Source organism: Papio anubis, chromosome 12 (assembly GCF_008728515.1).
Source record: "Papio anubis isolate 15944 chromosome 12, Panubis1.0, whole genome shotgun sequence".
Lineage (NCBI taxonomy): Eukaryota > Metazoa > Chordata > Mammalia > Primates > Cercopithecidae > Papio > Papio anubis.
Genome location: NC_044987.1, coordinates 75,222,845 through 75,241,395, shown reverse-complemented (window position 1 = coordinate 75,241,395; position 18,551 = coordinate 75,222,845).

Here is an 18,551-nt window from a genome sequence, read left to right as displayed (position 1 = left end):
ATCAGCTTTTGGCCAAGAGAAGGTTCCAAAGTCAGAAGTTTCCTTATAGAGACAGTATGTGAAGTGTGTGTGTGTGTGTGTGTGTGTGTAGGGCCTGTGTGTAGTGTCTGTGTGGTGTGTAATAACAAGGGCCGAGTGTTAACAGTGATGAGTGATGTGTATATTATTGTGGAGTGCTGTGATAACAATAATGTAGCAGAAGAGAACCCAGGAATTATTGTGTGAGATGTATGTAGTAATAGCTGGAGGCCAGGTAATGTGTGTCTGGAGAATTAAAGCGCACACACTTGTGTGTAGGGCTGGTGTGACATATTATAATGTGTGTAGGCGATAGTTTGTATTATGGCATTATCTGTAGTATATTATTAGCAAGACCTGTGTAGCTGAGTATTATTGTGGTTATTGTGGCCACACACACAAATTAATAGGGCGAGTGTGATGTGTAGCATGTATGTATGTGATATGACCTGTATTGTGTGTGGAGGAGCCAAGGTAATGTGTGTATTGAAAGTAACACGCTTATTGTATACAGAAGACGGGTGGCTCTTCTTGTCTATTGTGTGTGAGTGTGGTTTTGTGTGTGTGTGTCGTATTTGGTGTGTGGAGGGGCTGTGGGTCGGAGGTGCTGCCAGAGTCCGACCTGCCTCTCCAGCCTTGTGCCCCATTTCCTTCTCCTCCTGCCGGATGTGCAGCAGCCCAGAGCAGCAGAGGGCTGCCATTTCTCCTTCCTCTTGGCCTTTACGGTCTCTGCTTCCCCTTGGAGTGCTCTTCCCTGCCTGTTTGCCTGGACACTGTCCTTTCCTCCTTTCATTACTGCTTTCACTGTTCACGTTTTCATTCTGCTTGTTCTGCTTTTCCTCACTCTTCTCTCTCCCCAAGCAGGGCTGGTGGCTCCCTCTCTGCTCCCCTTCAGGGGAGTGTTATGAAAGGGTTAACAGCATAGCCCCTGGCTCTTTACTGCCCAGTTCTAAATTCCAGCTCCAGGCCCCACTAGCTGTGACTTTGGATAAATTACTTAAACTCTTTGAGCCTCAGTGTTCCCATCTGTGATATGAGTGACTCCGCCCACCTCCTAAGATGATGGTGCTCTAACCCAGGGGGCTTATTTCAAGCTCCTGCTCAGAGCTCAGTGGCTGGTAGGGGCCCAGAGAAGGGTAGTCCTAGGGACCACGTGGCACCATTAATGTGTCAGCAAGGTGTCTTAGGGGGGCCAAGGAAGTTTTAAGAGGAAGCAGTGTCTGGGCTGAGTTTAAGGGACAAGGAGATGGCTCTAGCTGGTGGGTGGTACCTCTGAGCATCAAGCACACACAATGGGAGTCCAGAAAATAAGTCGGTTGTGTGGAGTCACAGAGGAGAGAATGTGCCCAGTGGCCGAGAGGACCAGAGCACCAGATGCAGGCGTCAGGCCAGTCCTCTGCTGGAGGGATGCAGGGAGTCTCAGCCTTCGTGCTACTTCAGTCCAAGCCGTTTGGGTTTGGCGCGGTCACACAATAGTGCCTGAAGAGGTGGCTGCGATTTTCCCCTTGAGCTCTCAGATGTCTTAAAATTGGTCCGAATAATTTTTTCCCCTCAAATTGTTCAAAACGTTCTGTTTCTGGCCTGAGTGCTTGGGTATCATGTTACCTCATGGAAGGGGTCCTGGAGCAAACTTGGAGGTCTTGGGGAGCTTAGTGAGTCAGGGCACCCCCATCCACTCACCCTGCTCCACTGCCAAGCCAGCCAGCTCCCGGGGCCAGAGGAGGGAGGTGGTTGGTGGGTGCTAACAGGCTGAGCTCTGAGCCCCGCTGCCCAGGCTGTGGCCAGCGCCTGTGGGCAGGTTGGGCTGCAGGCCCAGCGCAGGCCAGCAGGCGCTGCCGGGAGTCCAGCCAGCTGAAGCTTGATACCTGGCTCCTGGTTGCAGGAGCTGCTGCCCAAGAGGGTGGGACAGAGGTGTGGGCCTTCTGGGCGGCCAGCCTGGGGGCGGCTCTGTGGCTCTGTTTGTGTTGGCTCCCACAGAGCAAGTGGGAGGAGCTGCTGATCACATCTCAGGGCCCAGCCAACCTCCAGAGAGATAGAGCTTGTGCTCCCCAGCATGGGTGGGCTCACCCACACAATTCAGCCTCCTTTAGCCCCTCCAACACTTGCCTTGAAATAGGCTGTCAGGCAGACATTGCAATGATGGAGGAAGCTTTCAGGGAAGGGTATGTGTGAAGAGTGGATGCTCAGGCCAAGGGCAGCAGGGAGGCTCTGGGGTTGTGACATCTGGGACAGGACCTAGAGATGTGGATGCTGAAAGGCCAGAGGCTATAGGAGTGCAGGAACCTTCTGATTACAGCAAAGTCCTTCCATACTTACTCCTAACTAGTATGTGCTTCGCAGAGGTCTATGGATCTTAACTCAGAACTCATTTCTCTACTGCCCCTGACAGCCAGGGCCACTGTCTTGTGCAACTCCAGAGCACTATTCCATACTGAGTTCAATGGAACCACGGTGCCTGGAGGTAAGGCACGATTCTCATAGAATGCACTAGGAATGCGCACCCTGGAGTTGCGCAGCAAGGCAGCATTGATGCCAGCAGCTCAGACCCAGGACGAGATGCCATGGGGAACTTAGCTTACCCTGGGCCTGCACAACCTGGGGGGTCTGTGCCATCCACTGATGCAGCTCAGGAATGAGTTTTATTGTTTCTTGAACAGAGGAAGGAGTGGAGTTGGAAGAGGGGTCTTCTCTATTGTTGTTGATAACCCACCGACAGTTCTTTGTTCTCCATGGGGCAGTGGGTCCATGGGAAGCTTGGAGCCATTACTGTCTATTCTGGAGACCTTCCTGTCTTCCTTACCTTCCTCTGACCAAGCAGGCCTCCAACTCAGGCCTGGCTTCTGCCTTGGAAACCATGAAAACCAAAGCTGGCTAATTTAGGTGAACTAAAGATTTATTAAAAGGATTTTGAGAAACTTGCAGAATCTCTAGAGGACCAGAGGACCTGGCCTGGAGGCCCACAGTGAAGAACAACATCCCAAATCACCTTGCAGAACTGACCAGTCCAGGGAGAGCACCTAGGCCTTCACTGTAGGCCCTGACATTGCAGTCAGTGACAACCTAAGTGCTCTCCCTGCTCCACATCCCGGCTGGCCCCAGAACATTAGCCCTGGCTCTTCTGGAACTTGAGTGTGGTGGCTACTGCTGTCCTCACTGGAATGGGGTCCAGGAGACGTCTGCTTGGTTGCATCCTTTGCTTTTGATTCTGTTTGATGTGGGTGATCCTGGTGATCAGAGCATGGTCACGGGCTTGAGTTTTGACTGCGAGAAGGCTGGGAAAGTGGAGGTCTGGCTGCCATAGAAAGAGATGATCTCTGCCTCTGACTAGGGCTCTGAGTGGGGAATTCCATAAACACAGGGGGGATGTTCAAAGGTGACAAATGACCACTGTAGAGGTGTGCAGAGCCTTCTCAAAAGAGCAGCATATGTATATGCTGCTCTCCCAAAGGCAGGGATAGATAAGCCCAGCATACCGAGATGCCCCCTTTCCCCTCCTGCCTCGGCATCCTCTCATTTCCCCGCCTCTCTCTCTGTTGAGACCTGCAGTCAGGTGTTCTTACCTCCTTGACCCTGGAGGTCATTCTCTTTCCCACCCTTAAGTTTGATCTCCAGCCTCCCTGCTATGGTCCTACATTATTATTTTTAAATTTTGGGAATTTGAGCACCTTTAAACTTTGAGCAGATTCAAGGAAAGCTCTCATCTGCTTGATCCCACAGTTCAGGGTGGCCACAAAGCCTGTCCTGTGAGCAGAGGCAGAGGGGGTGCCCCTCAGGATCTGCTGAGCTGCCTGCAGCTGGCTCCTCCCTAGTTTGCAGTGACAGCAGCACATCTGGCCCAGGTGAACATTCATCTTTCCCAAAGATAACACAGACTAGTGTCACATGCAGAATGTCCAGAAGCGCTTTAGCTTGACTTTGAACCTGCCCCCTGGGCAGTGCCCTATAGGCAGGATGGATCCTTCCATCAACCTGGCCTAGGTTAGGAGAGTTGGTGCTCTGGCTGGGAATGAGTCACCCCTCTTCTGGGAAGCATGGCCTTGGGGCATGTCAGGCACGTTCTGTCTCACACCCACCCATCTCCCACTTCTATTAACAGTGTCTTTTCCTCAAGTTATCCCACTACTCCACAGCACCCAGGACCTTCTTTTAAACAACATATTATTTTTAATTTTGGGATATAAATGTCCTTTTTATTATAAAAGTAATGGATAGTCTATAAAATTCAAGCAATGTATAAATCTGTAAATTAGAAAGTATAGAGTCCTCTAACATGGAACCTTACTTCTTAGATGATCATTGTTAAATTTATTCAATCTCCATATATACAAAGGTATACACACACACACACTATATATATATATATATATATATATATATGCATACTGGGAAAGGTATACACAATATGGTGTTGATTTTTAAAAGCCAGTTTACATGACAGTCTGTGTCTGCATTATTTTATACCTGATTTTGGTTAAAACGAAATGGACTACCTAATAGAATGTCCAACTTTTGGATGGGCTGCCTAGGAGGAAGTGAGCTCCCCATCACAGGAGGAATGTTAGCCAAGACTGAGCAGTCAGGCACAGAACTGGAAGGTGGACCTAAACAGTAGCTCTTGTCTGTTTAGCACAATTGTTCTTGGGGTCCAGCAGCTAGCAGGACCAAGCATTTCCAGCTGTGGTCAGCCCTATGGAAGGAGGTGAAGAAGAGGCGCACTGGCTCAGCTCGGAGGACCCTGGCCCTGGGTCCCTACATGGTGTGGTTTGACTGTTTCCCCACCCAAATCTCACCTTGAATTGTAACGATCCCCATGTGTCAAGGGTGGGGCCAGGTGGAGATAATTGAATCAGAGGGGTAATTTCCTCCATACTGTTCTCGTGGTAATGAATAAGTCTCACAAGATCCGATGGTTTCATAAATAGGAGTTCCCCTGCCCAAGCTCTCTTGCCTACTGCCATGTAAGACGTCCCTTTGTTCTTCCTTTGCCTTCTGCCATAATTGTGAGGCCTCCCCAACCATGTGGAACTGTGAGTCCATTAAACCTCTTTTTCTTTATAAATCACCCAGTCTCAGCTATATCCTTAGTAGCAGCACGAGAAAAGACTAATAAGACTAATACACTCTATCATCCCGTCTCTCTCTACCCTACTGACCTGGCACAGGGTAAGAGTGGGGCTGTCCTCCTGGGGGAGCCCCAAGAAGTGGCCAGTCCTGTTGGCCTCCCAGAGCATAAGGTCCCCATGGCATTGACAGTTCCAGAGGCCAAGCTGGGGGGTTTCACAGGCCCTGGGGCAAGCTGGGAGGTAGGGGATCAGCAACTGCTTATCAGTTAGTGCCTCACCGGTTTCTTCCCCAGGATACACTGAAAAAATATTTGCTGAATAAATGGCCAACTGAATGGTGCATGTCACCTCGTCACTTAAACTCTGGCTCTAACAGCATTTCTGAGTCTCAGGGAGTGTCCCACTCAACCCACTTCAGGAAGTGGACCTGTTTGCAGGAAATAGCAGTGTTCTAACCTCAAGAAACTCAGACTTTCTGAGGAGGGAGGCCCCACTGAGGTGACCTGTCCTGTCCTGTCTGATGCAGGCCTCTGTCTTGAAAAGGTGGGAGCAACTTATGCTTTCAGCTCTGTGAGGGACATTTTCAGACTCACGGCTTCCTTCAAGGGACAGAACAAGACGCCCTGAGAGTGAACTTGCTGTCCACAGAGGTGTGCGAACAGGCCAGCAACCTTCAACCTTGAGATTGGGCTCCTCCTCCTTCACAGGGCGGAGTGAAGTGGGTTGTGGGGAAGGGAGATCTTGCAGTCTTGGGGTCTGGGGACCATCTCCAAGGTTTCCCTTTCATTTTGTGGAAGGTCTGCCTATCCCCTGTCCTCATCCTCTTCTCCCTTCCCTGGCCCTGCTCGGGGGGACTTGTTTCCTCCCTCCCCACTCCTATTTTTCTTCCTCTCCTCGCAGTTCCCAGAAGTGGGACCCAGGCCTCCAGCTGCAGCCTGTCCAGGTTCCCTATCGGATTATGAAGCTTAACATTTTTGTGAAGGAAGAAGAAAGCCTTCCCTCTGGAGAGCGATAAGAACATTCCATCCTCCTCTGGCTCCAGGGAGCCTGGGAAACAATCACCAAAGGGAGAGAGACTCCCCAGGGACAGGCTCCCCAGGGCACAAGCAGGGCTGCCCTCTGCTGGCCCTCCCACCCGCTCCTGCCCTTCCCTCCACAGAGGCCTGGTCTGGTCTGTGGTCAGCCAATGAGACCCTGGGGCAGGGGCCTGAGGAGGAGGGCAGGCCTCAGGCTGCACAGACTAGGGTCCCTCGGGGTGGAGGGCTTCTCCACAACCTGGGGCTGCCTGGGGGCATGGGAAACCTTGGGCACCAGTTCTCTTGAATGTGAATTGTGCAATCTTGGCAGTAAGAGCTTCTCCCAAGGAGAGGACTCAGAAGACAGGCTATATGGGGGTTAATTCACAGTGGGGTTGTGCATGGTTAAGGGAAACCACCAAGGGGTATGAAGCATCCCCCAACTACCAATGTGGGTGAGAGTAGTTACCAGAATGCTGTTGGAAGGAGCAGGGACATGGCCAAGTTGAAGCCCCTCAAGGTTGGAGTCTGTGCTCTCACCCTCTGGTCTCCTGCAGCCAAAGGGCGAGGGGGCCTGAGTACCACAGTCCATGAGAGACAGCCTGCTTCACAGAGTGAAGAGAGGTGGGATCTGGAGGAGCACATGCAGAAGATCCACATACAACAATATCTGTTGAATGAATGAATGAATGCCCTTAAGAAACCCATGTTTGTTACCCATGTTGTCTTCAACAACCAATGAATGTTGTTGAAGACACATTCATTCCTTCGTTCCTTCATTCATTTGTGTACAGTCATGGATCACTTAATGACAGGGATAAGTTCTGAGAAATGCATTGTTAGGCGATGTTGTTGTCATGTGAACATCACAGAGGGAACTTAACAAACCTAGATGGTATAGCCTACTACACACCTAGGCTATCCTGGTATAGCCTAATGCTTCTAGGCTATAAACCTGTACCACATGTTACTATACTGAATACTGTAGGCAATTGTGACAAAATGGCATTTGCGCATTTAAACATACCCAGACACAGAAAAGGTATGGTAAAAATACGGTATTATAATCTAATGGGACCCCATCATATATGAGGTCAGTTGTTGACTAGAACATCACTGCAGGGCCCATGACTGTATTTATTCATTAAATTGTTTAGGGAGGAGCACTTGAGCACGGAGTGGGTGTTAGGATGCATCAGTGATTAAGCGGAGGCAGTCTCAGCCCTCCCTAGACTCCGTACCCAGGACAGGCTTGCTGGGAAGATGGGCCTGGAACTGCTAGTACTTCCTGACACACCTGGCCCATCTACTTTCAGCGTGCTCTGGGAGAAGCTGTAGAGCACACCTGCGTGCTGGTGCATTGGACCTGGTGCAGGCTGGGGCACGTGAGAAATCCATGGGTTCCTTGGGGGACCTGTTAAGTCAGCCCAGACTGAGTAGGGACACATCATTTGTCACTTGTTTTTCTAGACCCTGGGGATTTGAAGTTTGATGACGAGGAGGTCACAGAAACCTGTGGCACACAGCCTGCAGGCTCTATAATCCTGTAAACACTAACACTGCAAGCATGCATGTGTGTCAGGGCTTCAGCACTTGAACTCATTTGATCTGCATGACAGCCCTGTGAAATCCACCTTCTAGGCCCATTTAATTGTTGAGGGACCTGAAACACAAAAAGGTTGAGAGACTTGCTCAAGGCTGCACAGCTATTAAGTGGTAGAGCCGGCATTTGTACCCTCGCAATTGTCTCCAGAGCATGTGCTGCTATTCATTATGTAAAGGCTTTTGATGGAAGGTCTGTGATGGAGGAGGAAACAGTCCTGTCAGGAAGATCCAGGGTGAAATCTAGGGCGGGGACCCTCCTCCAGTCCTCCTCTTCATCCCCACTACTGCCACTTGTCCCTCTCACACCAGTAATCCTACAACAGCTTCCTCCCTGGCCACTTGCCCTCATCTCACCCTTGCCCCACTCATTCTCCAAGAGGTCTGTTTTCAGAACTCAAACCCATTGCTCATGAACCTTTAGCAGCTCCTGTTGGCCCTAGAATAAAAAGCCCAAACTCCTCTCCATGTTCTGGACGATGCTGTAGGATCACCCTGTCCACCTCACTGCCCTTATTTCTGATCATTTCCCCCTTGTTTCCTCCACCACAGCCCACTAGCCTTCTTGTTGGTTCTAGCAGCTGTGCCATTTTTGCTTTGGGACCATTCCACTTGCTGTATCCCCTGCAGGGAATACTGTTTCCCCAGAGCTTCAAATGCTTTGTGCCTTCTCACATCACTGAAGTCTCAGTTGAAATGTCACCCCTTTTGGAGTTTCCTAAATTATCTTTCTTGTTATATCTGGAACAGATAATTCCTCCACTAAAATGTAAGCTTCATGAAGGAGGAACTTTGCTGTTCTGATTAATGCTGTATCCTCAGTATCTGGAACAGGATCTGGCACATAGTATATGCTAAGTCAATAATTCTTGAATAAATGCTTGCTCTGCTATTCACTATCCCTGGGCCTTCTGCCATCTTCTTCACTCAGCTAACTCCATTAACCCTTGAGTTGGGAGCTCAAGGGGCACTTCTTCAGAGAGCCACCTGCTCATGCCAGCATACATTCTCCACCTCCGCACCTTCCACCCCACATTCTACCCTCCCAGAGCCCTTGGGCTTCTGTTGTTGCATCTCACTCTTACCCTTACTGGTTTGATGTCTGTCTATTAGAGAGTCAGCTCTATGAGGAATGCTCAGGAACTGTGCTGTTTTGTTTACTGCCGTCTCTCCCATGCTTAGCACAGTGCCTGGCACATAGTGGATGCTCCAAGATTGTGTGTTGAATCATTGGAGGGACAACTGAGGGCCTCAGGTGACCATCAGAGTGAGGACGCAGGTCTCTCCAGCTGCTTCTACTCCAAAAGGTGTGGAAAGCTCTGCCAGGCATTTTCACATACATGATCTCAATCTGTTCAACACACCCATGAGGCAGGTATGGTGATCCCCCTTTACAGGAGAAGGCAGAGCCTTGGAAAGATTGGGGAACTTTCCCAAAGTCAAACATTAGAGAGCAGCAGAGCTGGGTCTCAAAGCCAGGCCTATTTGAGTTGAATGCTTTTCTTCCTGGGGGTCCCCTATGGCTCTGGTGTGACTGATGGAGAAAGCAAGCTACAGGGTAGATGATTTCAAACAAGGCAGGAGGCAGCATCTCCCTCCCCCCACCAACCCCAAGGTTCTTCTGCTCTCTTAGAACCTGCATTTGTTGTTTACTGCTGTGGAACAAATTACCCCAAAACTTAGTGGCTTGAAACAATACATGTATGATTTCACAGTTTCTATAGGTCAGGGATCCAGGTGGAGTTTACTGGATTCTAAGCTTCAGGGTCCCTCACAGGCTGCAAACAAGGTATTGGCTGGTGCTGTGGTCATCTCAAGGCTCAACTGAGGGAGGAGCACTCCAGGCTCACTCCCATGGCTGCTGGTGGGATTCAGTTCCTTGCCGGCTGTGGGCTGGAGGCTGTCCTCAGTTCTTTACCAGCTTGCTTTATCAAAGCCAGTAAGCCGTCAAAGAAGAGGGTACCAGAGGGAGAGAAGTCACAGTTTTTATAACTTAATCATGGAAGTGACATTCCATCACTTTTACTGCATTCCATTCACAGGAGCCTGTCCCTAGGTCCCGCCCACACTCAAGACGAGAGGATTACACAAGGGAGTGTATCCCAGGAGGTGGGATCACTGGGAGCCACCACATAGCCCTGTACTGTTTTGGCAGTTATTAGACTGTGACTTCCTGCAGGGCAGCTAACCTTGTCCTGTTTTCCAAACATGCTTGGGAATTAGCATACATTTATTCCGTTATTGACTTGTTTATTTATTTGACAAGTATTTACTGTGCAACTACTGTGTGCTAGATCTTATTTGCTGCAGTTGCAAAACAGGGAAAAGGGGGCATATTTCCTGCCTCAAAGGAGACAGATCTGTGCACATAGAAGTGAAATTTAATGCCTGCTCATGGGGAAATAACCAGGCTAATGCTCATTGGGAAATAACTGGGCTAACGCCCCTTTTGCACTTACTATGTTCTAGGCATCAGCCTAAAGTGCGTTACATACACTATCTCATTTGATCCTCACAACAACCTATAAGATAGCTACAATCATCCCTCGGTATCCAGTGGGGATTGGTCCCAGGACCTTCCTCAGATACAAAAATCCATGGATGCTCCAGTCCCTGATACAAAATGGCATAGTATTTGCATATAACCTGTGTACAGCCTCCCATATACCTTAAGTCATCTCTGGATTACTTAAAAGATCTAATACAATGTAAATACTATGGAAAAAGTTGTTACGTTGTAATGTTTAGGGAATAATGACAAAGAGAAAACAGTCTACATGTTTAGTACAGATGCAGTGTTTTTTTCTGATTATTTTAGATTCATGGTTGGTTGAACCCACAGATGTGGAGCCCATGGATACAGAGGACTGACTGTACTATTATCCTCACTCCATTTTAAAGAAGAAGAAACTGAGGCACAAAAGGGTTAACTATTTGCTCAAGGTTACATGCCAGTGAGGCAGGGCCAGCATTGGAGCCTAGACAGGCTGGCTTCTGAGGCCATGCGCTCACTGCCTGGGCTATCCTGTCTCTTGAAAGGCAGGCTCCTTGAGGGTGGCTTTCAGCAGAATGACAGGTGCCGGGCTGTTCCTGGGAGCAGTTCTCCCCGGGGTTTTAGGAGAGTATGTAGGCAGATACTTTTTCAGGAGCTCTGGAGAAGCTGGGTTATTTGGGTTGGGAAGAGTGACTGGGAAGCCCACTCGCAAGCAAGGGGAAGAGAGTTGTTTTGGTTTAAAAGATTGACATTTTAATAAACTGCTCTTAATTAACAGCACTTTGAAATTCTGAGTGGCGTGCTCTCCATCTCAAAACACGCGGGCGGGTGGCTTCTCAGAGAGCACGATGCTTGTGGGTGATCTCCCTTTTTGAAACAAACCCAGACCCTCCAGTCACAATTTATTTTTCATTCCAAAAATGATCTTTACTGCAAATGTTGCTTTGGTTCGAGAGAATTAGAAATCCTTATTACACAGGAAGGCACTTCAAACAGTGCCCAGCTCGCCGCGCCGGCTGCGGCATCAAAGGCTCCGCTGGAATCTCTGATTACCACCCAGGCTGTTGCCCACTCGGGAACAGGCGGCATCTGAGGCTCAGGCCCTGGCTCCGGGACAGAGCAGGCTCAGGGGGTGCAGAAGCCAGCAGCCTCCATGCCGGCCTTGGTGCTTCCCCAGTATGGGGGGTTTGGAGGGAGTGCCGTGGACAGAAGGGAAACAGAATAGCATAGATGAACTTGGTTGGGCACCTAGTATGTATTCATTTTTCTGAGGCAAGAAGAGCCCAGTCCCTGTGAACCTGTGACCTCCCTCTACAAGTAAGGAAACTTCGCAACTCCTCACCCCCTCCCTGAACACAGGTGTTATTTTCTTTGTTCTATAGGTAGGGAAGAGACGCTGAGTTCCTCGGCTGCCCAGGTAGCAGAAGGTGAAGCTGAGATTGGCACAACTCTGTCTGACGCTATCTTCCCCTCTAGATTGAGATCTTCAAATTCAGGGCTGTGTCTCATGCCTGGGTCCTCAGCAGCTGACACAGAGTCTAGCTCAGGACAGGCAGCAGGCAATGTCCTTGAATTGAACCAAGCAGATTCATGATTTCATTCGACAATGTTTACTGAGTCTCCACTATATGTTAGGAGCTGTTCTTACTGTTTGTCTGAGTCAGTCTGGGCTGCTATAACAAAGTATTATACACTGGGTGACTTATAAATAACATATATTTATTTATCTCAGTTCTGGAAGCTGAGAAGTCAAGGTGCTGACAGGTTCAGTGTCTTGCGCGGACCCACTTTCCAATTCTCACGGCACCTTCCTTCTGTGTCCTCACATGGTGGAAGGGACAGATGAGCTCCCTGGGGTCATTGAATAAGGGCTATAATAAGAATAAGGACACTGATCACATTCACAGGGGCAGAACTCATGATCTACTCACCTCCCAAAAGGCCCTATCTCCTAATACCATCTGCTGGGGGTTAGGGTTTCAATATATACATTTTGGGGGTCACAAACATTAGGACCATAGTAGTGTTGATGGCATTTTGCTGGTATAGTGAATGGTACCCCTCTCCCTGACAAAAGGTATGTCCATATCTCAATCCCTGGAACCTGTGAATGAGACCTTATTTCAAAAAAAGGTCTTCGCAGATGTCATTAAGTTAAGGATCCTGACATGAGATCATTTTGGTTTATGTGGGTGGACCCAAATGCCATAACTATCTCTATGAGATTGAAGAGGAGAAAGGCCATGCGAAGACAGAGGCGGAGCTTACAGTGATGCAGCCACAAGCCAGGGAATGGCCAGAGCCACCAGAAGCTGGAAAGAACAAGGAAGGATTCTCCCTTAGAGCCTTTGGAGGGAGCGTGGCCCTGCTGACACCTTGATTTGGGACTTCTGGCCTCCAGAACTATAAGAGAATAAATTTCTGTTTTCTTAAGCTCCAAGTTGGTGGCACTTGGTTATGGCATCCCTAGGAAATGACTAGAGCTGGCACTGGAGGATGGGAAGATGCCTTTGGCCCCATCTTATTCACTCTGGACTTGCATGGGGGACATGAGAGTGAAGGGGCAGAGGAGGAGGCTGGAGACACTGGTTATCTCATCGGGACCTGGGTCTGAGCCACTTTCCTCTGGAGGTGTTTCACTGTCCCATCTAAAGTGTGCAGGCAGAAAGCTGCTCAGCAGGCCCCCTCAGCAACTTGGACATCATTAAATACAGCATGCTAATGACTGAGCAAAAATAAGTGAAAATGAGTAGTCACACACGTACAAGGACCCCTCACATCATACCAGGTCACACAGATATGGGGGTCAGGGTGTCTGGTTAAAGGCTGGTGGATTTCCCTACAGTTACGGCTGTTGAGATCTCTTGGTGTCCAGAGGGAGCCATGGACAAGGAATGGCCAACTCTATTGGGAAGGGCTTTAGGAGTTCCCAGCTCTGCTCATCCACCTTCTCCTCAGGGAGATATTCAACTGCTGTTCCAATGCTCAGGGAGTCATCCCAGCTTTGGGAAGCCCTTCCTGGGATCCTCTGTTGAAAGTTCTTCCCTACACAAACCCCACATATGCCTCTCCGTGATGTCTACTTTACTCTCACTTCACAGATGTGGAAATTGAGTCTTGGCTACAGTCTAGGGTCACACATACAGTAAGTGCTCAGGTGAGCATTCTGAGACACTACAGAACCTAAACTATGTGCCACAGGGGTGAACAGATGAAACACAACACAAAAGTGAGGGTTTGCAGCTGCTACCACTACACTATGAAGCATTACCGTTGATTGTTATAGCAAGCACTGTCATAACTGACCCAAGTGCTTAGCTGTGGTCCCTGGAAGATCAGGTAGGCTGCCTAAACTGGTGGCTTTCTCTCTACACCTCTGTGCGATACGTGTGTTTTGGGTTTTTTTTCTTAGTATTTCTCACTCTTTGGTCTCCTGGGTCCAGCTGCAAGCCTGGAATCTGCCTGATGTGGATAATTCATCTGAGACCTGTTGGTTCTCTTATGGTAACCTTTGCCACACTATATATCATACATTTTAAAATACAAATGCAATCATTTAGGGACATTGGAGAGAGAGGATTGTATTGGAACCTGAATTTGGCCTGGCCAATCACATCTCCTTCCAAGTAGGCCGTTAGGGGTGGGCACACACAAGGAATAATAGCAAACACCCTTTTATTATGAGCTGGGACAGGCTGGGTGTCTCCAATGCAGGGGCCTGGCAAGGCAGGGCTGGAACACAGTGGAAATTCTTTCTCCCCATCTAAGCAGGAATCCAAACCTTACCACTAGCCAATCACTATATCTGAAGTGAGGGCTGTCCTAGAGCACGGGCTACACAACACAGGCCTTCCACACATTGCTACTCGTCTGCAATGAGATAAGCATCACATGGAGAATGTAAATCAACACTCCACTTCCTTCATCAAGAAAGTCCTGCTATGAAAAATATGTCAGCTGAACCAAACAATATGCTTAGTGACACAGTTGATTTACATTCTGGCACAAGCTCCTTATCTCATTGCAGCCCAGTAAAAACCAGCTCACAGACTGACAGTGGTTCATACACCACATTTTTAGTAGCACTGCTGTAGCTCATGTAAGAAATGCCAAGGGAGAAAGTCAGCAGGCGCCGCCCTAAAGAGAGGGAACCATTGGTCCTCTACCAACTGCACCAAGAAGCCACAGGAAGCAGAACAGGAGGGCTTTGTAGGTATCAGGACTGCGGGTAGTGACCCTGCTGGCTAGTAACGTGGCCTCATCTGGCAGATCAAGAGTCCGGCTCTTGGCGAGAGGGAGTGAGAAAAGGCTGGTCAGAAGAGAGGGATGGAAGGTTTCTTTTTCCCCTACAGAAATTTCTTTGAATTGTGCTGTGAAGCCTTAGCAACAACAATGAAATAAATTCCTGGCCATTGTCCTGTAATGTTTACATGTTCTTGATTTTACAGTTTTTGATAAATGTAACAGCAGAAGGCCCACAGGCATCTTCACGGCCTTCCTGGAAAATGTGAGGTTTCGTTTCCAGGGTGCTGGCCTGCAGGTTTTTGGACTGACAGAATCCTGAGAAAGGCTGGGTTAGCACGGCTAAACCAGTTCCTCAGCTGGTCAGACTAGGGGTCAGAGATCCCAAGAGGCAGGAGAGAGGCCAACTACCCTTGATGGGGGCCCCCAGAGTGGTTAGCGTTTGAAGGCTTGGGATGCTTGGGCTCGTAGCCTGAAAACTTCCTAGGAACAGGCTGGGGATGACAGGAGGTTCTATGACAACGCAGTCATCTGTAGGGAGGTGAAGAATGAGAAAAGGGAGGTGTCCTGGTCCTGGGGTTTCCTTGAGCTCTCACTTGTCTGTACCTGAGCTGGTCTTGAAAAGATGCTGGAGAGGACCCAGGTTGCCAACCTGCTATGGAGGACTAAGGGCACCTTCTCAGGGAGGCCTCAGAGCTGGCTGGAAGCTCGGCTCTGCCTGGGTGGTGCTTGGCTGCCCTTGGAGCTCAATTAAACGGATTCCAATGGAACACTTTCTTCCCAGGTGCCTCTCCTGTGGTGGGCTCTGCGGGGGACCCAGAACTAGGTCCAGCACACCCTGCCTAAAATATGGTTAATAAGAGCTAATAGGAAGTGTTTGCCACATGCCCAGTTGGGGCTGAGAGTTTGACATGTGTTATCCAAGCTAAGCCTTCCAGCACTCCTCAGAATTAAGTGCTATGTTACCCCTTTCCCAGTTTCAAAAATGGAGACCTGGGGACTCTGCCTGTCTGAGGTCAGTCAGCGAATGATGGTGGAGCTAGGACTTGAACTCCACATCCAGGCTCTTAGACAAGTGGTTTGACATAGACATCATCTAGAGAGCTTTTAAAAAATACCCATGCTTAGATATCACGCTACATCAATTAAACAAGAATCTCTGGGGCATGAGACTGGGCATCAATATTTGAAAATTATACCCAAAGACTGAGCCATGCATGTGTTCAGCCAGGATTGACAGCCTTGTCTCTGGAGCCTGTAGGCTTAACTGCTGCACTAGATGGACTCAGCCCTGCTCATTTTCCCCAAAGCCTCCAGGTCATGGGGGCCTCAACCTTTGCTTTTCCTTACCAGGCCAGCCTGGGGCTCCCACAGAGGTCTCTGACACAGGGAGCACCAGGGCAATGTCATAAGAGAGGAACTAGGCTGAGATTCTGGAAGAGGGAGGGAGCCCTCCCAGCACGAAAGAATCAAGGACAGCTTCCTGGAGAAGGCAAGAGAGTTTGGGGAAGGGTCAGAGCTTGGAAAGACTGCTGGGAACTTACCATGGTCTCCTAATTTTTGTTCATTCATATGAACTCAATTCCTAGGTACTAGGGAGCCATAGAGGGTATATGAGCATGATAGTGATTTCCTCAGAAAACCGTCACCTTGTTGAAGCCTATGAAGTTTCTTTTGTACCTTCTTACCTGAGGGGGCAATGCTGGGATTCTGGAAAATGGAGTTTACTGATAAATCCATAGAAGAAAATCAAGGTGTAAACACTACACCCGAAAAAAAACCCTCTTTTTTCTCCCCACCCCCATCTATACCAGCAAGGACAAGTTCTCCCAATACCCATGCACTGTGAGGCTTCACACCTCTTTGCTTTTGTTCTCAGTTTCTTCTGGCTGGAGCCCTTCCCTCTTTATCAGCCATGTGAACACATTTATATTTGTACTTCATTAAACCTACTCCAGAAGTTGTTATAGACCCTCCCAAGAGAGATTTAATCCCTTCCTCCTCAACCCTCATGGGTCATGTACATAATTTTAGAGCTGCACAGATCACCCTGTCCCGGTAACTGTGCACTTGATTCCCTGCTAGATGGTGAGAAACTTAGGCAGAGTACTTAGCGCATAATAAGTGCTTAAAAAAATAAATCATCGTCAGGCTGAGTTTCTCTCCAACATCAGGAGTCTTGGAATAATGGAGTTGTAAGAAGTGCCCCTAACCTCCTATTGTAACGCTTTCTGTCTCTTTGCCTGCCACAAGCGGCGTCATTCTCCATTATCTTCACGACCTAGGATCAAACTATTGTCAGAGAAGGTGCCTTTGAAAGCCGAAAGGATTACCTGAGATTTTGGTATCAATAACTTCCTGGCAGCGATTTTCAACCGAGTCCAGCATAGCTTGTCATGTTAGTTATGCAGGGTCCTGGAAAACACAGACATAGGTCTGGTAGGTCTGCATGAGGCTGAGAGGAGGGAGGGGAGAGGACTGGGTCAGAGGGTGCAGTGTTCTGTGAGGGGTGGAATGGGTATGACCTCATTACTGCTGCCAGAGCTAGCATAGAGAGTGGGCTTTGGGGGCTGCCAGGTGGCCTGAGGGAGGCCATTGGCTGAGTGTGCACAGAGGAGGGAGAAGGGCTTTGGAGCAGAAGGGGAGGGGAGCATTAAAGACACATTCACAGTGAGGGTGGCTAGCATCTTTTGGATGGTTCAGGATGGGCTGGAGTTTGGATCCTGGAATGTGTGTGTGGGTGCACACGTGTGCAAGCGTGAGCTACCAATTCCCTCTGATGACTGTGGGCAGACCCAGGCTCCCAGGACCAGCCAAAGAGAGGATTACTTTCTGGTTTAGTAGATTAAATGCGGAGGTTTCTGTGAATTAAACCCCAAAGCAGCTTTGGAATGTTTTCACTATCTCCACTGAGAAAATGAGATCTTTTCATCTGGTAACACAGGGATAATAATACCCCACTCCCTGGGCTGCAGTGAGGATTAAATGAGATCCTGTATGTCAAAGCCCCAGCCTGTGCCTGGGACACAGTAAGGCCCATGTAAATGGTGGCTCTAAAGTAAACCGAGGCTCAGGGTATCTGGTTAGGAGCAAGCCTGAAATAAGAGAGCTTCATGCCTTAAAGACAGCAACCAGGGCCCTTTTACATGATGTCTTTTGGTCTTCGAGCTTTCAGCCCTACAGCAGCTCAGGCTTTGGTCAAATGTGGGTTCACTCCCAACTTGTCCACATACCAGCAGGAGACATAGAGCAAGTTCTTTCATCTCTCTGAGCCTCATTGCCTTATAATCATAGGACCTATCTTATAGGGGTGCTGCACGATTTGCTGAGCTCGTTTGCTCCTTATTGAACTCACAGCTTCTGCTCTTGACCCTGCCAATCTGTTCTCCAAAGAGCAGCCACATAAGGACTTTAAAATGAAGTCTGAACTTGTTATCTCTCTGTACACAACTTGGGATGCTTAGAATAAAAGCTGAAGCCGTTGCCATGGGCTGCCACACCTTAAGTGATCTGCCCTGGCTGCCTCTTCCCTCTCATCTCCAATTAGCTTTCCCACATGTGTTTTGCTGGCAGCCAGCTTCTTTGCCATTCCTGAAGAGGCTCCTGTCTCAGGGCCTTTGCACCTGCTGATTCCTCACCTGGAATGATTTTCCCCCTGGACATCTGCATAGCTTCCCTCAGCACTTAATGAATCTTGGCTCAAATGCCACATCTTCCTAGAGTCCACCTCAATTTCCCTCTCTAAACGGCATTCTCAGCCCCTCTCTGATTCATTTTTATTCATACCACTAAGCAGTGGCTGACATTGTCTTGTATATTTATCTACTGTTGGCTTTCTGGCTAGAATATGAGCTTCAGGAGACCGGGAACTTTGTGTGGGTTTTGTTTGGCTCATTAGGTCCAGAAACCAAATAACTATTTGGCAAAGGAATACATGAATTAGTTAGTGCCTGTAAAGCAGCATTCTTGCCACACATGTGTGCTCAGACGTATTAGTGATGGAATGAAATTTCCTGGAACCTGTAACCCTAGGATCCAGTTATTGCCCTGCTGTCAACTTACTGTGCATCTTAAACAATTCCCTTACCCTCTCTGGACCTCTGGGAGAGCAGTGAG